We start from the raw sequence: 21,684 nt of genomic DNA, 5'->3' as shown, positions 1-21,684 counted from the left end.
ACCACAATCCCTAGGAATTGCCTAATATTTTCCTTCAAAACTTAGTTTCTTGTTTTCAGTATAATACAGGTTCCAAGACATATCATGGGAGAGCCATGGGCCAGGAGAAAGCCTCAGTATTAGGGAGAGCCCTGCTCATGTGAACCAGTAAGAATGCCAGCTAAGGGCCAAAAGTCACAGCTGACTGGGAAGGCACATGGGTGGTGATGGGAATCAAGGTAGGTCTAGCGGTATGTCTTGGCTTTGCTGTCACCCCACCTGTTAGAACTCAGGATGCTGATGAACAGACATCAGCTGTGAAGTGCTACATCCCCAACCTCCCAAGGGTCACCTGGTGGAGTCCTAATGCAAACGCGAACCCTGCAGTTGGAAGAAGGAGCCATTCATCAGGGTGGGAAGTGTGCAGCCTCCTATGGATTTTCTTCCTTCCCTGTTTAGCCCATTTTGACACTTCTCAGGACATTCTCGTGAAAACAGTGAGAATACAGTGAGGTAAACACTCCAGTTACACAATGAGATGAGGACGGTGGTTGCAAGAGTCCTTTTAGAAAAGAAATGAAATACAACCATACACCCACTCTTCAAAGCATCCCAGAGGTCAGTGGGTCAAGTTCAGTTCTTCTCATTTAAACAAAAGGGGACTACAGAAATGAAGGCAGGGCCAGGGGTCAGAAGCAAAGCAAAGGTCAGCTTCTAAGAGTCACATATCTGCATCTTACGAAGGGACTTGAAGGCTTGTCTCCCCCTAAGCCTCGAAATTATAAGAATGTTAATGAACAGGCATGATTTAACAAAGATTTGAAGGTAAGAATCTATGAATTACTTCAGTCACACTTCGATTAGCTGGTATCCACAAGTGACTAGCCAATACAAGAAGCAATTAGGAATGGACATCCCATGCCCATGTCTCAACCAGTTTAATTAAAGTCTACCAGCTGGGAGTTTTTTAAAACCCAATTCCAATCCTTTTTTTTTCATATTTCTGGAAGTGCTAAGTAGTCCTGAAAATTTCATATGTTCTGATGAATCAAGAATGTTTGACATTTCAGTATTGTCAGTATCGTCCCAAACGGTTCTAATCATAAAAGTCCATACTTGCCACCCAAGGTCTTACCCCAAGGAGACTATGCAATGTCTTAACCATCAGCTTGAAAAGATAGAGTACAAAGATGAGATATGGGGAGAAAAGAGACCACAGAATTTTTCTCTAACAGTTGGCTCTGCCTACACACTTCTCTTTACCCACAGACACTTTTGGCCTTTGGCCCCATTGCTCTAGAGGTGGGGTATGCAGTGAAGATGTGCATGGTGAAATAAACCATTCACATCATGGCTGGGAAGCAAGAGACCATGGTCTCACCATCTGCTCTGAGGTTTACATTCCCATTGACCTAACAACACCTCCCTATAGCAGATTACAAGACTAGCTAAGAGCTAGCAAGTTCCTGAAGATCTATAGAAGAAGACTATGAAAATGCCAACTTTCCATTCATGCCTGATTTAAAAGGGGAAAGGAAGAGTCCAAATTTTGACAGCCTATGACATCTACTTACAATAATACATCTCTTCTAAGCCCATTTGAAATTCCCCCACCATCAGAGTTAGTTAATGAATACAAGAAGAGTCCAAGATAGTAGATATTTGGAGAAATCATTAAGGATAAACTTGAGACCTGGTAGGTAAACCATGTGTCACAATCCAGCCTAGTGAGTATACCCTCTCATCCATAAGCCTTCTACATTCACCCCGATTCTGCAATGAAGCTGAGTCACACACCTAGTAGTGATCAGGCCCTGTCTGAGAAGCCCAACCCATGATTAGCTAATTATTTCTTTAAAAGGGAGAAAAACATTAAAAATAAAACCCCAGCGAATTTTCTGTATAAATTAAGTTGTGTAATTGGCATTGGGAGCTACAGAAACTGTCAGGTAGGGATGGGTTGTACTCAGCTATATACCTATTAGTAGGTTGACAGCAAAAACCACACGGAATTAAGAGGAAGGTGTCAACAGGTCTTCCTAATACACTGGGAAATCTTCATGAAAACATTGCATCAGGAAAGGTATTTCTAAGAATGCATCTCTCTCTAAGCCAGTGGTTCTCAACCAATGGGTTGCAACCCCTCTGGGAGTAGAATGACCCTTTCACAGGGGTCCCCTAAGACCATCAGAAAACACAAATACTTACACTATGATTCATAATAGTAGCAAAATTACAGTTCTGAAGTAGCAACAAAGTAATTTCATGGTTGGGGTGCACCACAACATGAGGAACTAGATTAAAGGGTCAAAGCATTAGGGAGGTCGAGAACCACTGCTCTAAGCTAATTCCCATGGGTAGGAACCAATTTGATAAGTAAGACATCATATATTTGACTACAGCAAAATTCTATCCAGAAGTAACTTTGCTAACATCCATCTAATATATTAGGATCCTAGAATGTGAAACTATCCAAGTTTTCCAGGTGAATCCTGAGAAATTGATTACCCTGAACGTTCTGTTTCACACACACACACACACACCAAACACCAAACTCTTCAGTAATTGCATTAGTTGTGTTATCGAGGGGAAGAGAACAGACAGAATGAATATATATGAAAAGGAGGACTATTAGATTTGCTTACATAGTAGAGTCTGGGTAGTCCAACAGCAGATATCTTCACAGAGGCCAAAAGCTCAGGAGCTGTTCAATCCACAAGGCTGGGTCCAATCTAGCACTGAAGCTTTGGAGGATTCCCAGAAAACCACTGGCATTTAATCCATATTGTAACCTTGCTAAAGCTAAGTTCTGAACAGGGAATGACTGTAGCAGCATCAGTGGCAGCAACAGAATAGATGAACTTATCAGCAAAAATGAAAGCAAGTAGGAAAAAACAAACAACAGGAAGTTTTTTCTTTCTTCTTATAACTCCAGAAGGTACCACATGTTTATGGTATGCCTTTCTACTTCCAGTGACCTGATCAATTGTGTCCTGTAGTTTTCCTTTAGTGGATTCCTCATTCAGTCAAGCACACAACTAAGATTGTCGTCATAGGTCTACGCTGTGTCATTTTGACACCCACTCACATCTTCTTAACCCACATTCAATGCAAATGAGTTATATTCTTCCCAGAACAGTAGCAAAGTCTTTTGAGGCATGTCCCATAATTCAGCCTTTGAACTCACTTGTTGACTTTTAATTTCTATCATTATTTTTAGTAGTATCTTATTGTTGCTCCAGCTAATTCATTTAATGACCTTTATTTGTGGAATCTTGTTTAAATGTGTAACTCTCCCAAAAGATCACTCTAAGTTAGAAGTTCTCAACTCTGGGAATTATGGACAGCCTAGTAGTTTAACTTTAACCTTAAACCCACAAGGAACAGTCAACCATGATATTTTCATAACATTTCCCCCATTGCATCTAGAACCACAGCCAGTGTAAGTAAATTTTCTTTCTTTTTAAAGATTTATTTTTATGTGCATTGGTGTTTTGCCTGCATAAATGTCTGTGTGAAGGTGCCAGGTCTCCTGGAACTGGAGTTACAGATAATTGTGAGCTGCCATGTGGGTGTTGGGAATTGAACCCAGGTCTTCTGGAAGAACAGCCAGTGCTCTCAACTGCTGGAGAGCAGTGCTCTCCAGCCACAGCTAGCAAATTTTCTTGTTTTAGATATTCTGGTGTAAAGTCTTTCCTGTCCATATTTACAGAGGTCTCATTTCCAATTTTAAAACTGTTTGTACCCTAGGCCTTCTGTTCACCTCATGAGGCCTCCATGATAGAGTGTTCTGGGAAACTGATGAGCTAAACTCTACTATGGTTGTTGGAGCAGGCTGCCAGAGCCTGCATACTGCTACAATTGCATGGCTATTCTTATAGTTTTTACTCTTGAGAATTTTCCATTTCCCCAAAATATAATTCCATAGTCAGAAGAAAAGGCTTGAAGACCTATCATGTCCAGTGTTTCCATGCACTGTTGCACTGGGATGTCTACAGCAGTAGAAAAGTTACTGATACAAGCACTCACTAGGACGAGATGGCGCACTGAGCTCATTTCTTGGCACAGGGTAAGTATCCAAGGTAAGAGAAATGTCACAGGTTCTGGATCACTTGACCTAGCTCTCTCATTCCTCCCTTCTAATTAATTTGTTGCCAGAATCTCAGGAAGCAGAGCTCCTGTGGTCCTGTTTGAAGCTTTCTCTTGCCATCTACTAGTTAAGTGACCTCACAGTGGGTCAGAAAAAAACAACACATGGCTTGGCTTGACACATGTTGGTTTGTAGTTCACCCCTGCAAGTTGGCTGCCGGGCCAAAGAAGCCATCATCACCACAGTACCAAAACCACACTGGCTGTTCATGTTCCCTGATCCCACATGACATCTCCACAGACTCCCTACTGAACAAATCTAAGAAGCTGGGACAGATAGACAAGGGGAATTGTCTTGAAGAAAACCTTGGTTTGGCCATAGCAAATTTCTTAGTCTCCTCATGCCTCACTTTCTTTATCTACAAAATGTAAATAATGCCTTTGAAGGCTATTGTTAGGGTTAGCAACACAGAGGGTTAATAATGCATTTGTCAGGGTCCTGGTAGGAAACTGATGATACTCTGAGAATTTATGACCTTAGGAAAAAGTAATACATGCTTTCAATGTCCCCCAGCAGTTTAGTGTGTTGTCTTTTCATTTTCATTTAGTTTCAGGAAATTTTTTATATTTTCTTGATTTCTTCTTTGGCCCATTCATCATTCAGGAATGAGTTTTTGTATTTACTAGAGATTTTTCTGCCTTTTTTTAAGTTTTATTTCTCTGTGGTCAGATAGTATATACAGAATAATTTCAATCTTTTAGAATTTGAAAAATTCATTTTGTGTTTCAGGATGTGGTCTATTTGGAAGAGCACCCGCATGCTGCTGAGTAGGATGTGTGCTGCTTGGTGTTTGGATAAAATGTTCTGGAGATATCTGCTAAGTCCGTTTGATGTATAATGTCAATTAATTCTGATGTTTCTGTTTATTTTTTGTGCAGCTGACCTGTCTATTGGAGAAAGTGGGGTATTGAAATCACCTAGTATTTAACGGACTGATGTAATCTATGACTCTAAATCTATGCCTATCCAATAGTACAATTTCAAATGGAATTGGGTGCACCAGAGTGGGGTATATGCGTTTATGCTAGTAGTGTCTTCTTGGTTAACTGTTCCTTTGGTGAGATCAGAATGATCAGAATGATCATCAGTTTTAGTTTGAAGTCTATTTTTCCAGATATTAGGATGGCAAAGCCTGCTTCCTAATGGTCCTATTTAACTGCTCTTGCATTTGTCCATCATGTTACTCCCTTTAAAGCAGTGCCGAGGTATGGGCAGGACACTTCCGCCACCACCCAACTCCATATTCAGACTTCCCAGGTCCTCCCTCCTCCAGGTATAGCCCTTCACCACCCACACTTATTTTCTATAACCTACCACACCTAGCCTGGGTGACATAGCCAGTGCTCCAGCTCAGTGTGGTCACCTGTGATTTGCAGCATCTGACTTCTAGGCTTCCTTCCTCCTGAGCTCTGGCCTAGTCCCAGCTCCCCCTTTTGCTCAGGAGCCATCATCCATGCTTCTACCAGGACCTGCCCTAACTGTATCCACTCACAGGACCCTTCTCTCTGCCTCCATCACCCAGACTTCCCACATCTTCCTCCAGGTCTAGCCTCCTCATCCATAGCTTGTCTGAAACCTACCAGGTTTAGCTTGGGTCCCACAACCTGGTCTGGCCTCCTGTGCCTTCACTGTAGAGGAGATCTAGGCTTGAGAAAGTACCCCCACTCTTCCAAGCCATATCCAACATTTCCTCTCAGACCTATCTACCCCACACTCCCACTGTGGAGCAGGATGCACATCTTATATTATAGCTTAGTCCCCTCCGTCCACCTGACTTCATTCCACTCAGGCCTTTTCCAGCCTCTAGGTCCTACTCACGCCCACATCTGCCCTCCAAACTAACGCTACATCTATACCAAATCAGCCAACAAAGGAAGTTGACGTGCCCAGAATTCATTGACAGAACACCAACAATATGAAAGATCAAGCCAGTGTCTTTTCTCTAAAACCTACCAGTCCTGGAGTCATGCTTGCCTGTGAGAATTACCAGGATGAGCTCGGGGACACAGAGGCTAAAAGAAAAATAAAAAAACCTCCACAAAGACTTCTAAGAGCTTAAAGAAGACACAAACGGCTCAATGAAATCATGTATGTATGTGTGTATCCACTGTGAAGATACACAAGGGTCTCTTTTCCCACTTTCTATATGCCAGCACCCAAATTTTAACGATGCACTATCTATCTCATTTTGTACTCAACAAACTGCTAAGCTTGGTTTATTGTCACTTGTAATTATTTTCTGCAGCATTGTCAAGTGTCTGGCTTAATAAGAGTAGATGCTATTGATTCGGGAACTCCCTGTACCTCCTCTCCAGTACCAGTAATGATGCTCACTGGGTTACTTTCTCCTTCCTCCCTCCCTCCCGCCTTCCATTTTTCCTGCATTATTTTCTCTCCTTTCAATGATTTTTTTCAATCCTCATTTCTGCTGCTGAACAGCAGAAATTTGACCAGGTAGTCAAGTTTCCAACACCCAACATCCATGGATTAATTGCTATTACAAAATTATAGGATGTCAGAGCTGAAGCAACTGTGCTTAACCCCACTCATTAAGATAAAGAAACCAAGCCCAGAAAGGGATTTGTGCAGAAAGAGGCAATCCTAAGACTCTTGTCTTCTCGGTGCTTGGCTGAGACTTCCCTGTCCTCATTGGTCATGAGGTGACCTTTCCAAGCTCTGTTGTTTTCCCATGTGCTCTAGTTATCTGACAACGTATTCAAGTTGTGGCATGCTTCAGTATCTCTTTTCCTGGGACTCCCACAGAGGAATGATTGACAGGACTGGTCTTGAAGATGTGAAGCTCAGGGCTCACGCAAACTGCTGCCCTCCTAAAGCTGTCTATGGCATGAAAATCTCACAAACTAATCATCCAGCTTATGTAGAATCTTCCAGAAGTCAGCTGGTAGCAACTTTCCATTGTTAACCAGTCTTTAGGCTTGAAGTTCTTTTCCTACTACTTAATATCTCCATCAAAGATAAAGATGAACTAGAATATTTCAGGGCTTGGAAGGTCAATAATTCTTAAAGTGTTGTTTGGAGCATGATTAAACATGATCAGAATACTTGCAGAACATGGTTTGACGTAAATGATACGTGTTTGGACTGAATCATCCTTAGCTTGCACGCAGCCCTCAGTGACACTCATTGGAAATTACTCATAGAGCTGTGGTTTACAGAGTATCCTAGGTCTGAACACTCCTTTCAGGAGCCTCCTCTCTTCCCCAGGTGAGGAGACTGGAGTCACCACTTGTTAAGTGCTTGCTATGCTCCTTACATCGATGACGTCATAGAATTTAATCCTGTCAATTACCCCATGGTAGTACCCTAATTTTAAACAATGAAAAAGAGGGCAGGGGAGATGGCTCAGTGGTTAAGAACACTAGCTGGCCTTCCAGAGGTCCTGACTTCAATTCCCAGCAGCCACATAATGGCTCGCAACCATCTGTAATGAGATCTAGTGCCCTCTTGTGGCCTGCAGAGGTACATGCAAACAAAACACTGAGTGAAAAAAAACTTAAGCATAAAAAAAAACACACCCACTTATCCTGAATGGTGATACCTAGAAGGAAAGCCAGGCTTTGAACCCATCACTGTCTGGCTCCCAAAGCTGATCTTTTCTAATTTCGCTTCCCTCCCTCCTTCCTCTCTCTTCCCTTCCTTTCTCCCTCTTTCTCTTTGAGAAGCCAGATAACTTTTTCATCTAAAATGATTTGCAATGATACCCACACTGCAAGTCCGGAGTTGTTTTGTTTTATTCTTAATAACTAAAAACTGGAAATATTCCAAATGTCAATCAGCTAGTGAATAAATAATTGTAGTATATCCATACAATGGAATACAACACCACAATAGGAAGCAGTGAGAAAGGAAAGTACATGCAGATAATTGATGAATCTTAAAATAATTATGCTATTTAAATACTTGAGAGGCAATACAATATGAACTTCATAGATCCACTTACATGAAAATCAAGAAAAGAAAACACCAATTTTTGGTGACAAACAGCAGTTTGAGCAGTGTACACCTGAGCAAAAGTGTGCATTATAATATCCCTGAGAGAATGTTTTGCTGGCAATGAAAATATTCTGTGTGTGGACTGTGGTGGTGAAATGAGGCAATTCCAAATAAAAGAAAAGAGACTAATTCTTGATGTCATTTACTCAAGTGAGCCTGACTTATTCTGAAGAGTTCTGATCTAAACCTCTAATTCCAGTACTCAGGAGGCAGAGACAGGTGGATCTCTGTGAGTTTGAGGCCAGCCTGGTCTACGGAGCAAGTGCCAGAACAGGCTCCAAAGGTACACAGAGTTCTGATCTAATATTGCTGCCTTGAGGACCAGTATCTAGCAGCTCAAGGATTGAAGGAGATTCATGGAGTCAGTGGACTAATCAATAACTTTACTTTTCTATCTGAGGAAATAAAAATTCTCTGGGGCTGGCAAAAAAAAAAAAAAAAAACAGGCAACACACACACACACACACACACACACACACTTGGGCCTTTCTATCATTTTTTTCTCCGTCTTTTGTCTTTATTTTTCCTTTACATATCCCAACAAAATCTTTCGGGCAGTATAAAAATTACAACGTGGTTACATTCTATTTTTTAAGTGAATGATTATAATGAATCATTATATTAATATATATATTATATATAATATAAAAAGCATGTCTCCCATTTCCCTTACATAATTGAACATCCCATGTACTACAGATGAAAAACAAATTATTCCAAGAACCCACATACATTCATATCCATGCAACTTGTTACAGATTACCAGAGCATAAGCAAGCATTGTATTTTTCTCAGCTACTTCTTTGGCTGTTAGGCTGCCCTTTGTGGTTACAAAGAAAGGGTCAATCACTTTTTACTTATCTCAGAAGGTAACCTTATAAGGAATCTTAAAAGAATCACAAACCTAAACTTCTATATATGAAAACAGTCATCTCTACTTTAAATGCCCAATTGTCAACAGTTTTTTTTTTTTTTTTTTTAAATCAGGAAGCTGAGGGCAGAAATAGGTACAAGGAATACATCATCATGTTTGATTACCAGCCGCCCATCCTAACAAGAAAAGCACATCAACTAGTAAGAACCAGGCTGCCTTGTTCCTGTTCTTTGACCTTAGTGAGTCCTTCACTCAGATATGTGTCTTTCTAAACTTTAGTTTGTTTCCTTGGGTTTTTCACCTCGAGGCCATTAACAAAAACATCTTAATCTAACCTTAAGTCACATTTAAGCTTTGTTTTAGCTACAGTGCACATGGAAACCCATGGACACATCTCTCAGCATTAAAAGTAAGAACTTGAGTTAATTTAGCTTCTGGAACTCAATTGTTTTTCTTAATCATTAACCTCAAGAGAAACTAGCTGTGTGACATTGTCTTGTTCTTATTTTCTATCCTCTGCAGCCCCTGCTTTATCAGGGGTGGAGGCAACTCCATATCTTACTTTTGCCTATCATAATACTTTATTATGTTTATTAAAGATCCTCAATTATCAAAATCCTATTTAAATGAAAACTATTATTGTATAAAAATCATTACTTCAGTTAAACAGTGCAGCTAAGGAGGAGGAAATCCCCTTCATGTTAACCCACAGGTTAAAAATGCCTAGCAGAAGTAACTTTATAATTGGATAGATGATCATTTGTTTTATTATGTAATCGATGAAATAGTGATGTGTATTAATGTTAGTTCAACCATTATTTATACTGTCTGGGAATGTGTGGGAGAAATAGTTTGTCAGTGTTCACCAGCTTATAAAAATTTAGTGCAAGAGCTTCAACATCTAAATAAAGAATGAAATGTGTTTGTCACTAGAAAAAAAATGCCTAGCAGAACAGGATATTTCCATGAGATAATCACACTACATTAAAGGCAGCAGGAGTCTCCCCATGTCCATTCACAATGTGCCAGATAAGAGAGAAAAACAGCAGCAAACGCGTAAAGGCACAGCAGTAGCAAGAGACGCTCTGGGGCTGAAGCCCTCTGGGCCCTGCCTAGCAGAGATCCACCCATCAATGCCTTGATTCCTGGTGGGCTGATCTCCCAAAGTCAATTGCCACCTGCTGTTCCTCTGACCCTGGCACTGGCAACCTGTCTCTTTAAAAAGGCCACCATCTGTATTTGTTGAAGAACACAGCAAATATAGCACTGAAAAGGAATGAGGAACTTTTGTCTTAATCTTTTCCTGGCATCTCAGGAGGAAGGAAATAGTTTTTCTGGTCTTATGGGCTTGGAACAACACAGGAAGTCATAGTCAGACATTATTGATCCAGGCTCACGTGTTGCTTTCAACATTTGTGTGTGTGTCCACATCTTACACACACACACACATTCATTTTTCTGATTTAGGGGTTATGAAGGATAAATAAAGAACTTGGTAAAACCAGAAGATTTAGTCAGCTCAGCTTGTAGGAGTTAATTACATTGGGAGTCCAAAGTGTAGTAAGATTACATTGTTTTTCTTAAAGGTCAGTTAATTTTAAGTAGACTGTATGTATATATGAACAATGTCAAACCACATGTTAACTTGGTTCCAGACTGGATCAATGTTTAATTTGTGAAAGCAAGCTTCAAATAGCATTTCTCAGAAAATCATTTCCAAAGTGATGGATACATTTGTCACAACCCACTGAATTACAATTTTTCAATTTTTATTTTTAAAATTAAAATATAATCACATTGCCTTTTTCCTTTTCTCCTTCTGACCCTCTCCATGTTTCTCTCCAACTTACTCCCTCTCAAATTCATGACCTCCTTTTCTCTGTTACTGTTACTTATATAAATTTGCATGTTTGTGTGCACACACATATACACACATACATTCATACTCACAAACACACTCTCACCTTCATATACATACATACATACATACTTCATGGGGTCCATTTAGTGTTGCTTGTATGTATATGATTTCAGGGATGACCACTAGGTATTTGGATAGTCAATTAGGGGATCATCCACAGAGGATTACATGGAAACTTAATTCTCCTAATCTCCACCCTCCTCAGCTGCCGTAGTTCTTTGTGTAGAGCTGAGGCCACCTGAGAGCCACCCCTTCCACATAAGCATGTTTATTGGTGTTGTCCTTGTTCAGGTCTAACTAGGCAGCTATGCGGTTAGAGTATGGTGAGCATAGCTCCTCTGTTATTTCTAAGACACACAGTCTCACAGCATATTTCCTCATCCACTGGTTCTTACAATCTTCCCATAGTCTCCAGTGTTCATGAGCCTCAGGTGCAGGAGTTGTTTTAAATTTATCCATTGGGACCCAGTACCCCACAATCAGTTGTACTCTGCATTTTGGCCAGTTGTGGTTTTCTGTAATGGTCTCTGTTGCAAAGGAACAATTTTTGGTGGATGAGAACTACAGTTATCTGTAGGCCCAAGGATAAGTATTTAAAGTGGAGTTAGGAATTATGTGGCTTTAGTAAAGCAATAGTAGTAGTCTCTCTAAAACTCATGACCTCATGAGCCCTGGGTAGTTGACAAGTTTCCAGTACCAGGCATGATTTCTCGCCTGTTGATTGGGCCTTAAGTCCAATCAGAGAATAGATGGTTACCAAACAAGATGTGAGTGTCACTATTTGACCCTTAGGCATATCTTTTTGTCCTGGTCATTTCCTAGATCTATCAGAGTTTGGTGTATATATACAGGTTCAACATACATACCCTAGAAGTCTCATAGGTAGGTTCATGTGGGACAATCACATACATGTATTTCTGAGTTTTATAATGGATGTGTATGTGTAGATTCACACACATGTATTTCCTATCTCTGTCATAGATAGGTGTATATGAGCAGGCTCACACACTCTTCTATATCCTAACTCTGTAATAAGTAGGTGTTTAATTCTTAGCTCTGCCATAGGTAGATCTGTATGTGAATGTTCTCATGTGTATTTCCTGGCTTGTTAATAGGGAGGAGTTTTCTAAGAACTTTCCTCCAAGTTTGAGAGATTGAAACATTCCATCTTACAGGGGACACTTCAGATAGTAAATAAACAAGCTTCAGGAAGTTCCTGAAACTGACCAGGTTCACCAGGTCCCTCCCTCCCAAGAAGAAACAATAAAGTCTTCTGAGAATCACTTTCAGAATCGCCAGCTAGCAAACAAGAAGAAATGAGCCAAGTTGCCTGGAAGAGATGCAGACTCACTGAGCTGCCTGGAAGGACACTCTCCAACCTGTCTGCAGGCGGTACAGGGTGCTCCAGGTTCCCAGCTTTGGTAAGATGTCACCCATACTGGGCTGGGCTTTAGCAATGTACATGTCTCTGAGTCATTTATACTCCTGTAATTTCCCCTCACCCATATTCCTGTAAATAACCTCAATAAAACTCTTAAGTTCACCAAATTGGAATTTGATGCACTTTGGTCTATTGTAGGCTCCCAAACTTGGGTGAGCAGAGTTGGAGTTTGTTCGAGTAGCTTACAGGCTGTGAGCCACATAGTCCAACAATGCTACTCTAATAAGTTCCAACTCTGGGTGTGCTGGAACACTAAGAGTCATGCAAGGGTATGTGCTATGTAAATGTATGTACTGGTGCTGTATGTTGTCCTACTGGGGCACAGCAGAAGTGAGAACAGGCACGCCCACGCCATCACACGGCAGATGTGTGAACAGGCATACTGAAGCGGCTGAATGGCTGTGCTTGGTTCATGGCAGGTGTGCGCACAGGTATGTTCATGCTGCCTTGAGATAACCCTGGAATATGGTGAACATGAAAGCAGATGTACTAGACCACCAATTGGTGGCACTGGGACACAGCTGGAGTACAAACAGGTGAGGCCCATACTGTCACTCAGTGGCACTAGGTATGGGAGAGCTTGGGACACCACATGGTGGCTGTGGGACACAGCAGATTTGTGAACTGGTGTGGCCAGGCCACCATGTACATTGCTCAGACATAAAAAGCATGCAAACAGGCATGCTCCAGCTGCCATGTGGTGGTGCTGGGACTAGGCAAGTGTGCGAACAGGTGTGCCTAGGCCAGGAGGTGGTGGCACTGTAACATGGCAGGCATGCCAGCAACTGAGAACAGATGTTACCAGGCAAATAAAGCAAAAAGGCATGCCTAGGCTGATGTTGGTGTTGAGACAGGCTCGCAGCAAACAAGTAATACTGCGCCACCTTGTGGTAAATCTGGGAATGGCAGGCATGTAAAGGGGACAAAGCCTGCCCTGGGACATGATAGGTAAGCAAAAAGAAGTTTCTAGGCTGCCATTTTGGAGCCTAAAAAGGAGCGCGCACTAACAGGTATGTCCAGGCCTCCAGGTAGCAATGCTGTTATTTGCACATGTGCCATGCCCCAGCACTATTACCTCATAAGCCATGTGGCGGTGTAGAAATGGCTTGTTTTCCTGGTGGTCCAGGTTCACCTCTTCACACATGAGCCCTGGCCCAGTGTGCACTAGCCTATCCACATGTCAGCTGTGTCCCAGTGAAAGACCCCCACTATGCATATTACCTGCTTGAGCTGCTCTTGCCGGGGTCAAGTTATGGGAAAGTACAAGGAGGAACCAGATGTTCTCATCTGACGCAAACCATAGGAGATATGTGTGGTCTACAGCTTGAGCCAAAACAAGGTCAGCAGAATGATATCTGGGAACAGAAGGTCCTGGAAGCATTCTATCAAAACCACCAGAATGCTGAGATAGTCATAACTGAATTCCTTGTGCCCAACCCGAATAAACAACTCTGTCCTTGGTTGACCACAATCGCCTTATTTGAATGGACCAATGAAATCACTGTAACCATGCATCTGCTTCTGTAAGCCCGCTTTTTGCTGCCCAAACCCTATATAACCCCCTGAAATTCTAGCCTGCGAGCGCTCAGTGTCCCAAAACACTGAAGCGTCCACAGGTACCTGTGTGAGCAATAAATAGCCTCTTGTGCTTGCATGCAGTGGTGGTCTCTGTCTCGTCTCTCGGAGCAGGGGGTCCTCTAGGATGACCCAAGATCATCGGGGTCTTTCATTTGGAGGTTCCACCGAGATTTGAAGACCCCTCTCCAGAGACTGACAGTGCCCACCGGGAGGTAAGCTGGCCAGCACTTAATTTCTGTTCTTTGTTGTCCTGTACATCTTACTTGTTGCACGGCGATTGATAGTTGGCTATTTAGCCGTTCTGTGTCAGTAGGTGGCTTGAGAAGGAGCTGACAGGCTCGGACTCCTCCCCTGCCACCCTGGGAGATGTCCTGGGGATGTGGGGGGCCCGATTTTTCAGGGCCCACAATGAGTCTGGGGGATTCGTTGTTCTGTTGGAGGCCGGGGAAGCCGAAATATCCACGCCTCCTTCTGAGTATTTACTTTCGGTTTTACGCCAAAAGCGTGCTGCATGTCTGAGTGCCAGCTGTCTGTTTGTTCTGTCAGTCTTGTCTATCTGTTTGCTTCTTTCTTTTGAAAAAGACATGGGACAATCAGTAACTACCCCTTTGAGTCTGACCCTAGATCACTGGAACGAAGTCCAGGGCCGAGTGCACAACCAGTCAGTCGACATGAAGAAAAAGAGACGGCAAACCCTGTTGCTTCCGAATGGCCGACATTTAATGTTGGGTGGCCCTGGATGGGACCTTTGACCTTTGTATTATCTTGCAGGTGAAGGAACAAGTCTTCGACACCGGACCCCACGCAGACATCCTGACCAGGTGGCCTATATCATCATTTGGGAAGATTTGGCCTCTTACCCACCCCCTTGGGTGTCTCCCTTTGTTACCCCCAAGTCCCCTTCTAAATCTCTCCCCAAGACCCAGGCGGCCCCACCTTCACAGGGGCCCACTGCTCCCCCTTTGCCTTCTCCTGTACCACTCATTCCCCCCCAGGCACCTGCCAAATCTCAATTCTATCCTGTCCTCAAGAAAGAGGGAACCCTTCGCCCCAAACCTGTTCTTCCTTCTGATGATTCTGTTCTTATAAATTTGCTCTCAGAAGACCCCCCCCCCCACCATATCAGTCCCCTCCCCAGGGCGCTGAAGATGGCGGTGACGACCGGCCAAGGGGTCCGAACATACCAGATAGTACCACTCCTGCCCTGGACGACAGACAAGAAGAGACTGCCGCGGACTCCCTGGTAGCTGGCAGACTCCGTGGTTGAAGGGAACCAGCCACAGAAGGATCCTCCCGAGCCTTTCCCCTGCGCCAGGCTGCCGGACTAGGAGGCCAGTTTCAATACTGGCCTTTCTCCGTGTCCGACCTTTATAATTGGAAATCTAGCAACCCCTCCTTCTCCAAAGACCCTGTAGCTCTCTCTAACCTAATTGAATCCATCCTAATAACCCATCAACCCACTTGGGATGATTGCCAACAGCTTTTGCAGGTCCTCCTCACCTTGGAAGAAAAACAACACGTCTTCCTGGAAGCCCGGAAAAATGTCTTGAGGGATGATGGAAGGCCCACTCAGTTGCCTAATGAAATTGTGGAAGCTTTTCCCCTAAATCGTCCCAATTGGGACTTTAACACCGCCGCAGGTAGGGGACACCTACGTCTTTATTGCCTGTTACTCATAGCGGGCCTCCGTGGCGCAGGTCGCCGACCCACAAATTTGGCTCAGGTAAGACAGATAACCCAGGGACTAGAGGAAACTCCGACTACATTTTTGGAGAGGCTTAAAGGAAGCCTACCGTATGTATACACCCTTTGATCCTGATAGTAACAAACAAAGGGCAATTTTTCCATGGCCTTCATATGTCAGTCTGCTCCGGATATCAGGACCAAACTGCAGAGGCTAGATAATTTACAAGATTATAGCCTGCAGGATCTCTTAAAGGAGGCAAAAAAGATCTTTAATAAGAGAGAAACACCTAAAAAAAAGAAGAAAGACTTAAAAAGTTGCAGGAAAAAAGAGAGGATAAGCTTAAAAGAAAAGAGGAAAAAGAGAGAGAACGGGATCAAAGAAATCGAAGGGAATTAAGTAAATGTCTGGCCACTGTAGTACAGAATAGTTCTAGTGCAGGGAATAAAGAAAGAAAGGGAGACATTAGGAGACCCTGGGTAAATCGAGACCAATGCGCCTACTGTAAAGAAAAAGGGCATTGGGTCAAAGATTGCCCTAAGAGACCCAGGAATCAGAGGGACAGAGACAGCCCTCGGAAATCAGCCTAACTCCTTGCCCTAGAAGAGAACTCGGGCCATCAGGGCCAGGAGGCCCCCACCCCCCCCAGCCCAGGCTAATGTTAAGAGTTAGGGGTAACCAGTCACATTCTTGGTGAACACTGGAGCCCAACATTCAGTCCTTAAACATTCAGTTCTTACCAATACCAATGGACCACTAAGCACCAAGACCGCCTGGGTACAAGGGGCCACTGGAGGGAAGCAATACCGATGGACTACAGAAAGGAAAGTCCACCTTGCTTCATGTAAAGTCTCACATTCCTTTTTTACATGTACCAGACTGCCCATATCCATTACTGGGCCGTGACAAAATTAAAATTTGCTGACAAAATTAAAAGCTCAAATTCATGTTGAGGAAACAGGGGCTAAAGTTTCGGGCCCGCAAGGGGCACCGCTTCAAATATTGACTCTACAATTGGATGATGAATATAGGCTTTTTGAGCAATCCCCCCAGGCCACAAGAAGGGATGGACTGGTGGTTGACAGTTTCCCTTGGCCTGGGCCAAAATGGAAGGCATGGGTCTGGCTACCCAACAGCTGCCCCTAGTAATACCCTTAAAAGCCATGGTGGCCCCCGTCTCCATTAAACAATATCCTATGTCCAATGAAGCATACCAGGGGATAAGACCCCATATCAAGAGACTATTGGAGCAAGGGATCCTGATCCCTTGCCGCTTCCCATGGAATACTCCCCTCTTGCCTGTGAAGAAACCAGGAACAGGGGGATTACAGACCAGTCCAAGATCTCAAAGAGGTTAACAAACAAGTGGAAGATATCCACCCCATGGTGCCAAATCCCTATAATTTGCTAAGCACACTGCCGCCCACTCATCTATGGTATACTGTCTTGGACTTGAAAGATGCCTTTTTCTGTTTGAAACTGAGCCCTCAGAGTCAACCCCTGTTAGTCTTTGAATGGAAGGACCCTGATCTGGACATTTCGGGACAACTGACCTGGACGCGCCTACCCCAGGGATTCAAGAACAGCCCTACCCTTTTTGATGAGGCCCTTCACCAGGATTTGGCAGATTTTCGAACCCGGCACGGCATCCATCCCTGATAATGCTGCAATATGTGGATGACATCCTCCTTGCAGCCACCACCCAGCAGGACTGTAAAGCAGGTTACCGGGGCCCTATTGCAGAAACTAGGGGACCTAGGCTACAGGGCCTCTGCTAAGAAGGCCCAAATATGCAAGAAGGAAGTTACTTATCTAGGATACAAGTTAATGGATGGACAAAGGTGGTTAACCCCTGCCCGCAAAGAGACCATATCCCGCATCCCTGTTCCCAGAAACCAACGCCAGTTGAGGGAATTTTTGGGGACTGTGGGGTTTTGCAGGCTCTGGATTTGCAGAAATGGCGGCCCCTCTCTATCCATTAACCAAACAAGATATTCCCTTTGAATGGGCTGGGGAACAGCAGCAGGCCTTTGATGCTATCAAACGAGCCCTGCTGTCCTCACCAGCTCTAGGGATATCACCAAGCCATTTGAACTTTTTGTTGATGAAAAGCAGGGCTTCACCAAAGGAATCCTTACCCAAAAATTAGGGCCTTGGAGGCGGCCCATTGCATATTTATCCAAGAAACTAGATCCAGTAGCATCAGGATGGCCCCCTTGCCTACGGATGGTAGCGGCTATTGCGATCCTCATCAAGGATGCTACTAAATTAACTCTGGGACAGCCCTTGACCATATTGGCGCCACATGCCATTGAATCTCTCATCCGTCAGCCACCAGACCGATGGCTATCCAACGCCCGCCTAACCCATTACCAGTCCCTGCTCTTGGACGAGAACAGAATTCAGTTCGGGCCAACCATGGCCCTGATCCCAGCCACTCTGTTGCCGCTGCCAGAGGGACCCACATCCCATGACTGTCAGCAGATCCTTGCAGAAGTGAATGGAACCCAGCCTGATCTAACTATCAGCCCTTAAAAGATGCGGACTTCACCTGGTATATGGATGGTAGTAGCTACTTGCAGAATGGGGAAAGACGGGCAGGAGCAGCAGTGACGGATGCCACCCGAGTCATATGGGCTTCCGCGCTTCCTGGAGGTACCTTGCCCAGCGAGCTGAACTTATTGCTCTGACTCAAGCCCTGCAACTGGCAGCAGGTAAGAAGCTTAATGTTTATACCGATAGCCGACATGCATTTGCCACTGCCCACATTCATGGAGAAATCTATCGGAGGAGGGGCCTCCTGACATCGGAAGGAAAAGAAACTAAAAACAAAACTGAAATTCTGGCCCTATTAAAGGCATTATTTCTCCCCAAGAAACTAAGTATCATGTACTGCCCTGGGCACCAAAAAGGGGATAGCCCAGAGGCAAAAGGAAACTGCCTGGCCAATGAAACGGCCAGACACGCGGCCCTGGGCCCCCAGCTGTTAACTGTGTCATCTAAAAAGAAAATGACCCAGGCTCCCGATTGGGACTACGAAGAAGCAGATTTGAACATTGTTCAAAAATTGGGAGCAGACTATGATCCCAACCAACAGCGTTGGATATACCAGGGAAAAATTGTAATGCTTATAAGATTGGCCAAGCTTTTGATAGATCAGCTCCATAAGCTGACCCATTTGAGTGCTAAGAAAATGAAAACTTTGTTAAAAAAGACAAGAGACTGACACCTATCTGCCCAATTGTAATGCCCTCTTGGAACAGCTGCAAGGCCTGTGCCTAGGTCAATCCTGGAAAACCCAAACTGGACCCTGGAACCAGGCTCCGCAGTCATAGGCCCGGTATCCACTGGGAAATAGAGTTTACCGAAATAAAACCTGGAATGTATGGTTACAAATATCTATTAGTCTTTATAGATACCTTTTCAGGATGGGTGGAAGCTTTCCCCACCAAACACGAGACTGCAAAAATGGTCACCAAGAAACTCCTGGAAGAAATCTTCCCTAGACATGGGATGCCACAGGTATTGGGATCAGATAATGGAATTAATTGTGCTTACGACCCCAGAGTTCAGGACAGGTAGAAAGAATGAACAGAATGATTAAGGAGGCTTTATCCAAATTAACGCTTGAAACTGGCTCTAAAGACTGGGTACAACTCCTGCCTATGACTCTATATCGAGCCAGGAATACACCAGCCCCCATGGCCTAACACCTTTTGAAATTTTATATGGTAGCCCACCACCAGCTGTACCATTCTTTAATGCCGATATTTCTGATTTTGCAAATACTCCCTCCATGCAGGCACATCTCCGGGCCTTACAGATAGTTCAACAAGAGGTCTGGAAGCCTCTGGCAGCTGCCTACCGAGAGGAGAGAGAGGCACCCCCCCCAACCTCATTCCTTCCAGATTGGTGACTCTCATCTCCCCAGGAGGAGTGAAAACAACAGCCTGGTTCAGCTAATCCATCCTTCTGTTTTGCCATCTCTAGAATAAATCTCTAGTAGTTTGACAGAATAAAGGACTAGGAGCTTGACAGATCTGACTGGCAGGCAGACCAATAGAGAAGGAAGACGCCAAACTCCCAGCTTTTCCCTCTCCCTCCTGACCTGGGACTCCTCCATCAGCCCCCTCCCTTTCTGGATGGCCAGTCCAAACCGCTCAGACATGGTCAAGGCTGGTTCTGACATGTTTACCCAAGGCTATGGGTGTAGATTAAACTGATGGAGGAGCCATGGGAATGAAAGGGAGCAGAGGCCGGCCTCTCCAGAAGCAGAAGTGTTCCGGAAGTGCATCAGTGTCTCCAAAGAAGTGGAGACTGCACACATGTGGCACGGGGTGGGGGGTTGGGGTGCCATAGGGCAGGAAAGGTAACTTTAGAGTTGGAAGATGCCACCTTCAGGTCAGTCACCCTGCAGTCTTAAGGTGGTGGGTACACCAGCCCGTCGAGATGGCCATCACCTTATCAAAAAAGCTCCCGGCACCTTGGCAGCCCACAGGTGTTATCTATTGAGCCAATTTTCTTGACTAGAGTTTCTCAGCTCACCTGAGACTTAGAACACTAACCCTTTACTCCAAACCCTGAGGACAGATTAAAAAAAAAAAAAAAAAAAAGAAGGGGTGATGTATCCTCTCCTTGGTGAGGGACTATGGGGCTAGACTCTGTCACCAGGATCTAAGGGTTTACTTCATGGAGGAGAGTTTGAACTTGTCTGCACTGTGTTCTCCAGCATGAGCTCTTGGAGAAGCTTTGTGAGAGCAACTAATGAGGCAGGGGCTGAGAAAAATCTCAAACAGATGAGACCACAGATTGGGAACCCATCTGGGGACCTAGCTAGGACACTCATTGTCCTAATGTGAACCTACTGATGGCAATAATTCGATCCAGGAAGAACTTCTTGGTAAAACATTTAAAAGACAAAGTAAGTTGGGCTTGGTGGCACACACCTTTAATTCCAGCACTGCCCAGGGAGGCAGAGGCAGGCAGAACTCTGTGAGTTCAAGCCCAGGCTGATATACAAAGTGAGTTCCAGGACAGCCAAGGCTACACAGAGAAATTGTGTTTTGAAAACAAAACAAAACCGGGGCTGCAGAAATGGGTCAGTGGTTGGGAGTGCTGGCTGCTCTTCCAGAGTTGCTGTTCCTCCTGGTCCTGCAGCTGTTTAGTCCCAAATAAACACACAGATTATTAACTGTTTGGCTGATGGCTCAGGCTTCTTATTGGCTAGTTCTCTCTTAATTATCAATCCATTTCTATTAATCTATGTATTTCCACATGGTCTTGGCTTACCAGAGAATGCTCAGAGTCCTCTCTTCCTGGTAGCTAGCTACATGTGTCCCTGCAGCTCCTCTCTGTATTCCTCTTCCCAGCATTCTCCTAGTCTGGCAGCCCAGCCTGTACTGGCCAATCAGCATTCACTCACCAACCAATAAGAGAAACATGCATTCACACCATACAGAAGGCCCTCCCCCTATCACCAGAGGACCAGGGTTCAAGTCCCAGGCCCCACAAGGCAGTCAAAGCTGTCTATAACTCCTGTTCCAGGGGGTCTGACACCCTGTACCACACAGATACACATGCATGCAAAACACCAATATATATAGAATACAAATAAAAATTATTAAAAAAAGAAAAGTACTCCCTCCCCCCCAAAAAAACAGAAAACCTAAGGTAAAAAAATGAAGAAGGTAAGAAAGATCAGGGGGAGAAGCCAAAGAGGGTGGGAGCCAGAAGCCCACCAAAAGCAAAGCTTATCACTGAATTATTTGTCTTTGACCTGTATCTTGAGCCATATTGAATTTGCTAGTGCAGAAGCAGCATTGTTCCAGGAGGAGGACACAAATCCCATCTGTGGACAATAATTTTATGTCAACTTGACACAATCTACAGTCATCTGAGAGAAAGGAACCTCAATGAAGAAAATGCCTCAGTAAAACAGGGCTCTACACAAGCCTGCAGGATATTTCCTTAATCAGTGACTCATGAAGGAGGGCCCAGGCCATGGTGAGTGGTGCCACACCTGGACTTGTGGTCCTCGGTTCTA

The 21,684-nt window shown here is 44.1% G+C and overlaps 1 pseudogene; it reads left to right on the top strand.

The window, feature by feature from the left end:
• Positions 1–12,853: 12,853 nt before the first annotated feature.
• Positions 12,854–16,222, top strand: LOC127220250 (uncharacterized; annotated as a pseudogene).
• The last annotated feature ends 5,462 nt before the right edge of the window (positions 16,223–21,684 follow it).

Source organism: Phodopus roborovskii, unplaced genomic scaffold (assembly GCF_943737965.1).
Source record: "Phodopus roborovskii unplaced genomic scaffold, PHOROB, whole genome shotgun sequence".
Lineage (NCBI taxonomy): Eukaryota > Metazoa > Chordata > Mammalia > Rodentia > Cricetidae > Phodopus > Phodopus roborovskii.
The sequence above is the reverse complement of the archived record's forward strand: the minus strand, read 5'-3'. Positions and strand labels throughout refer to the sequence as shown.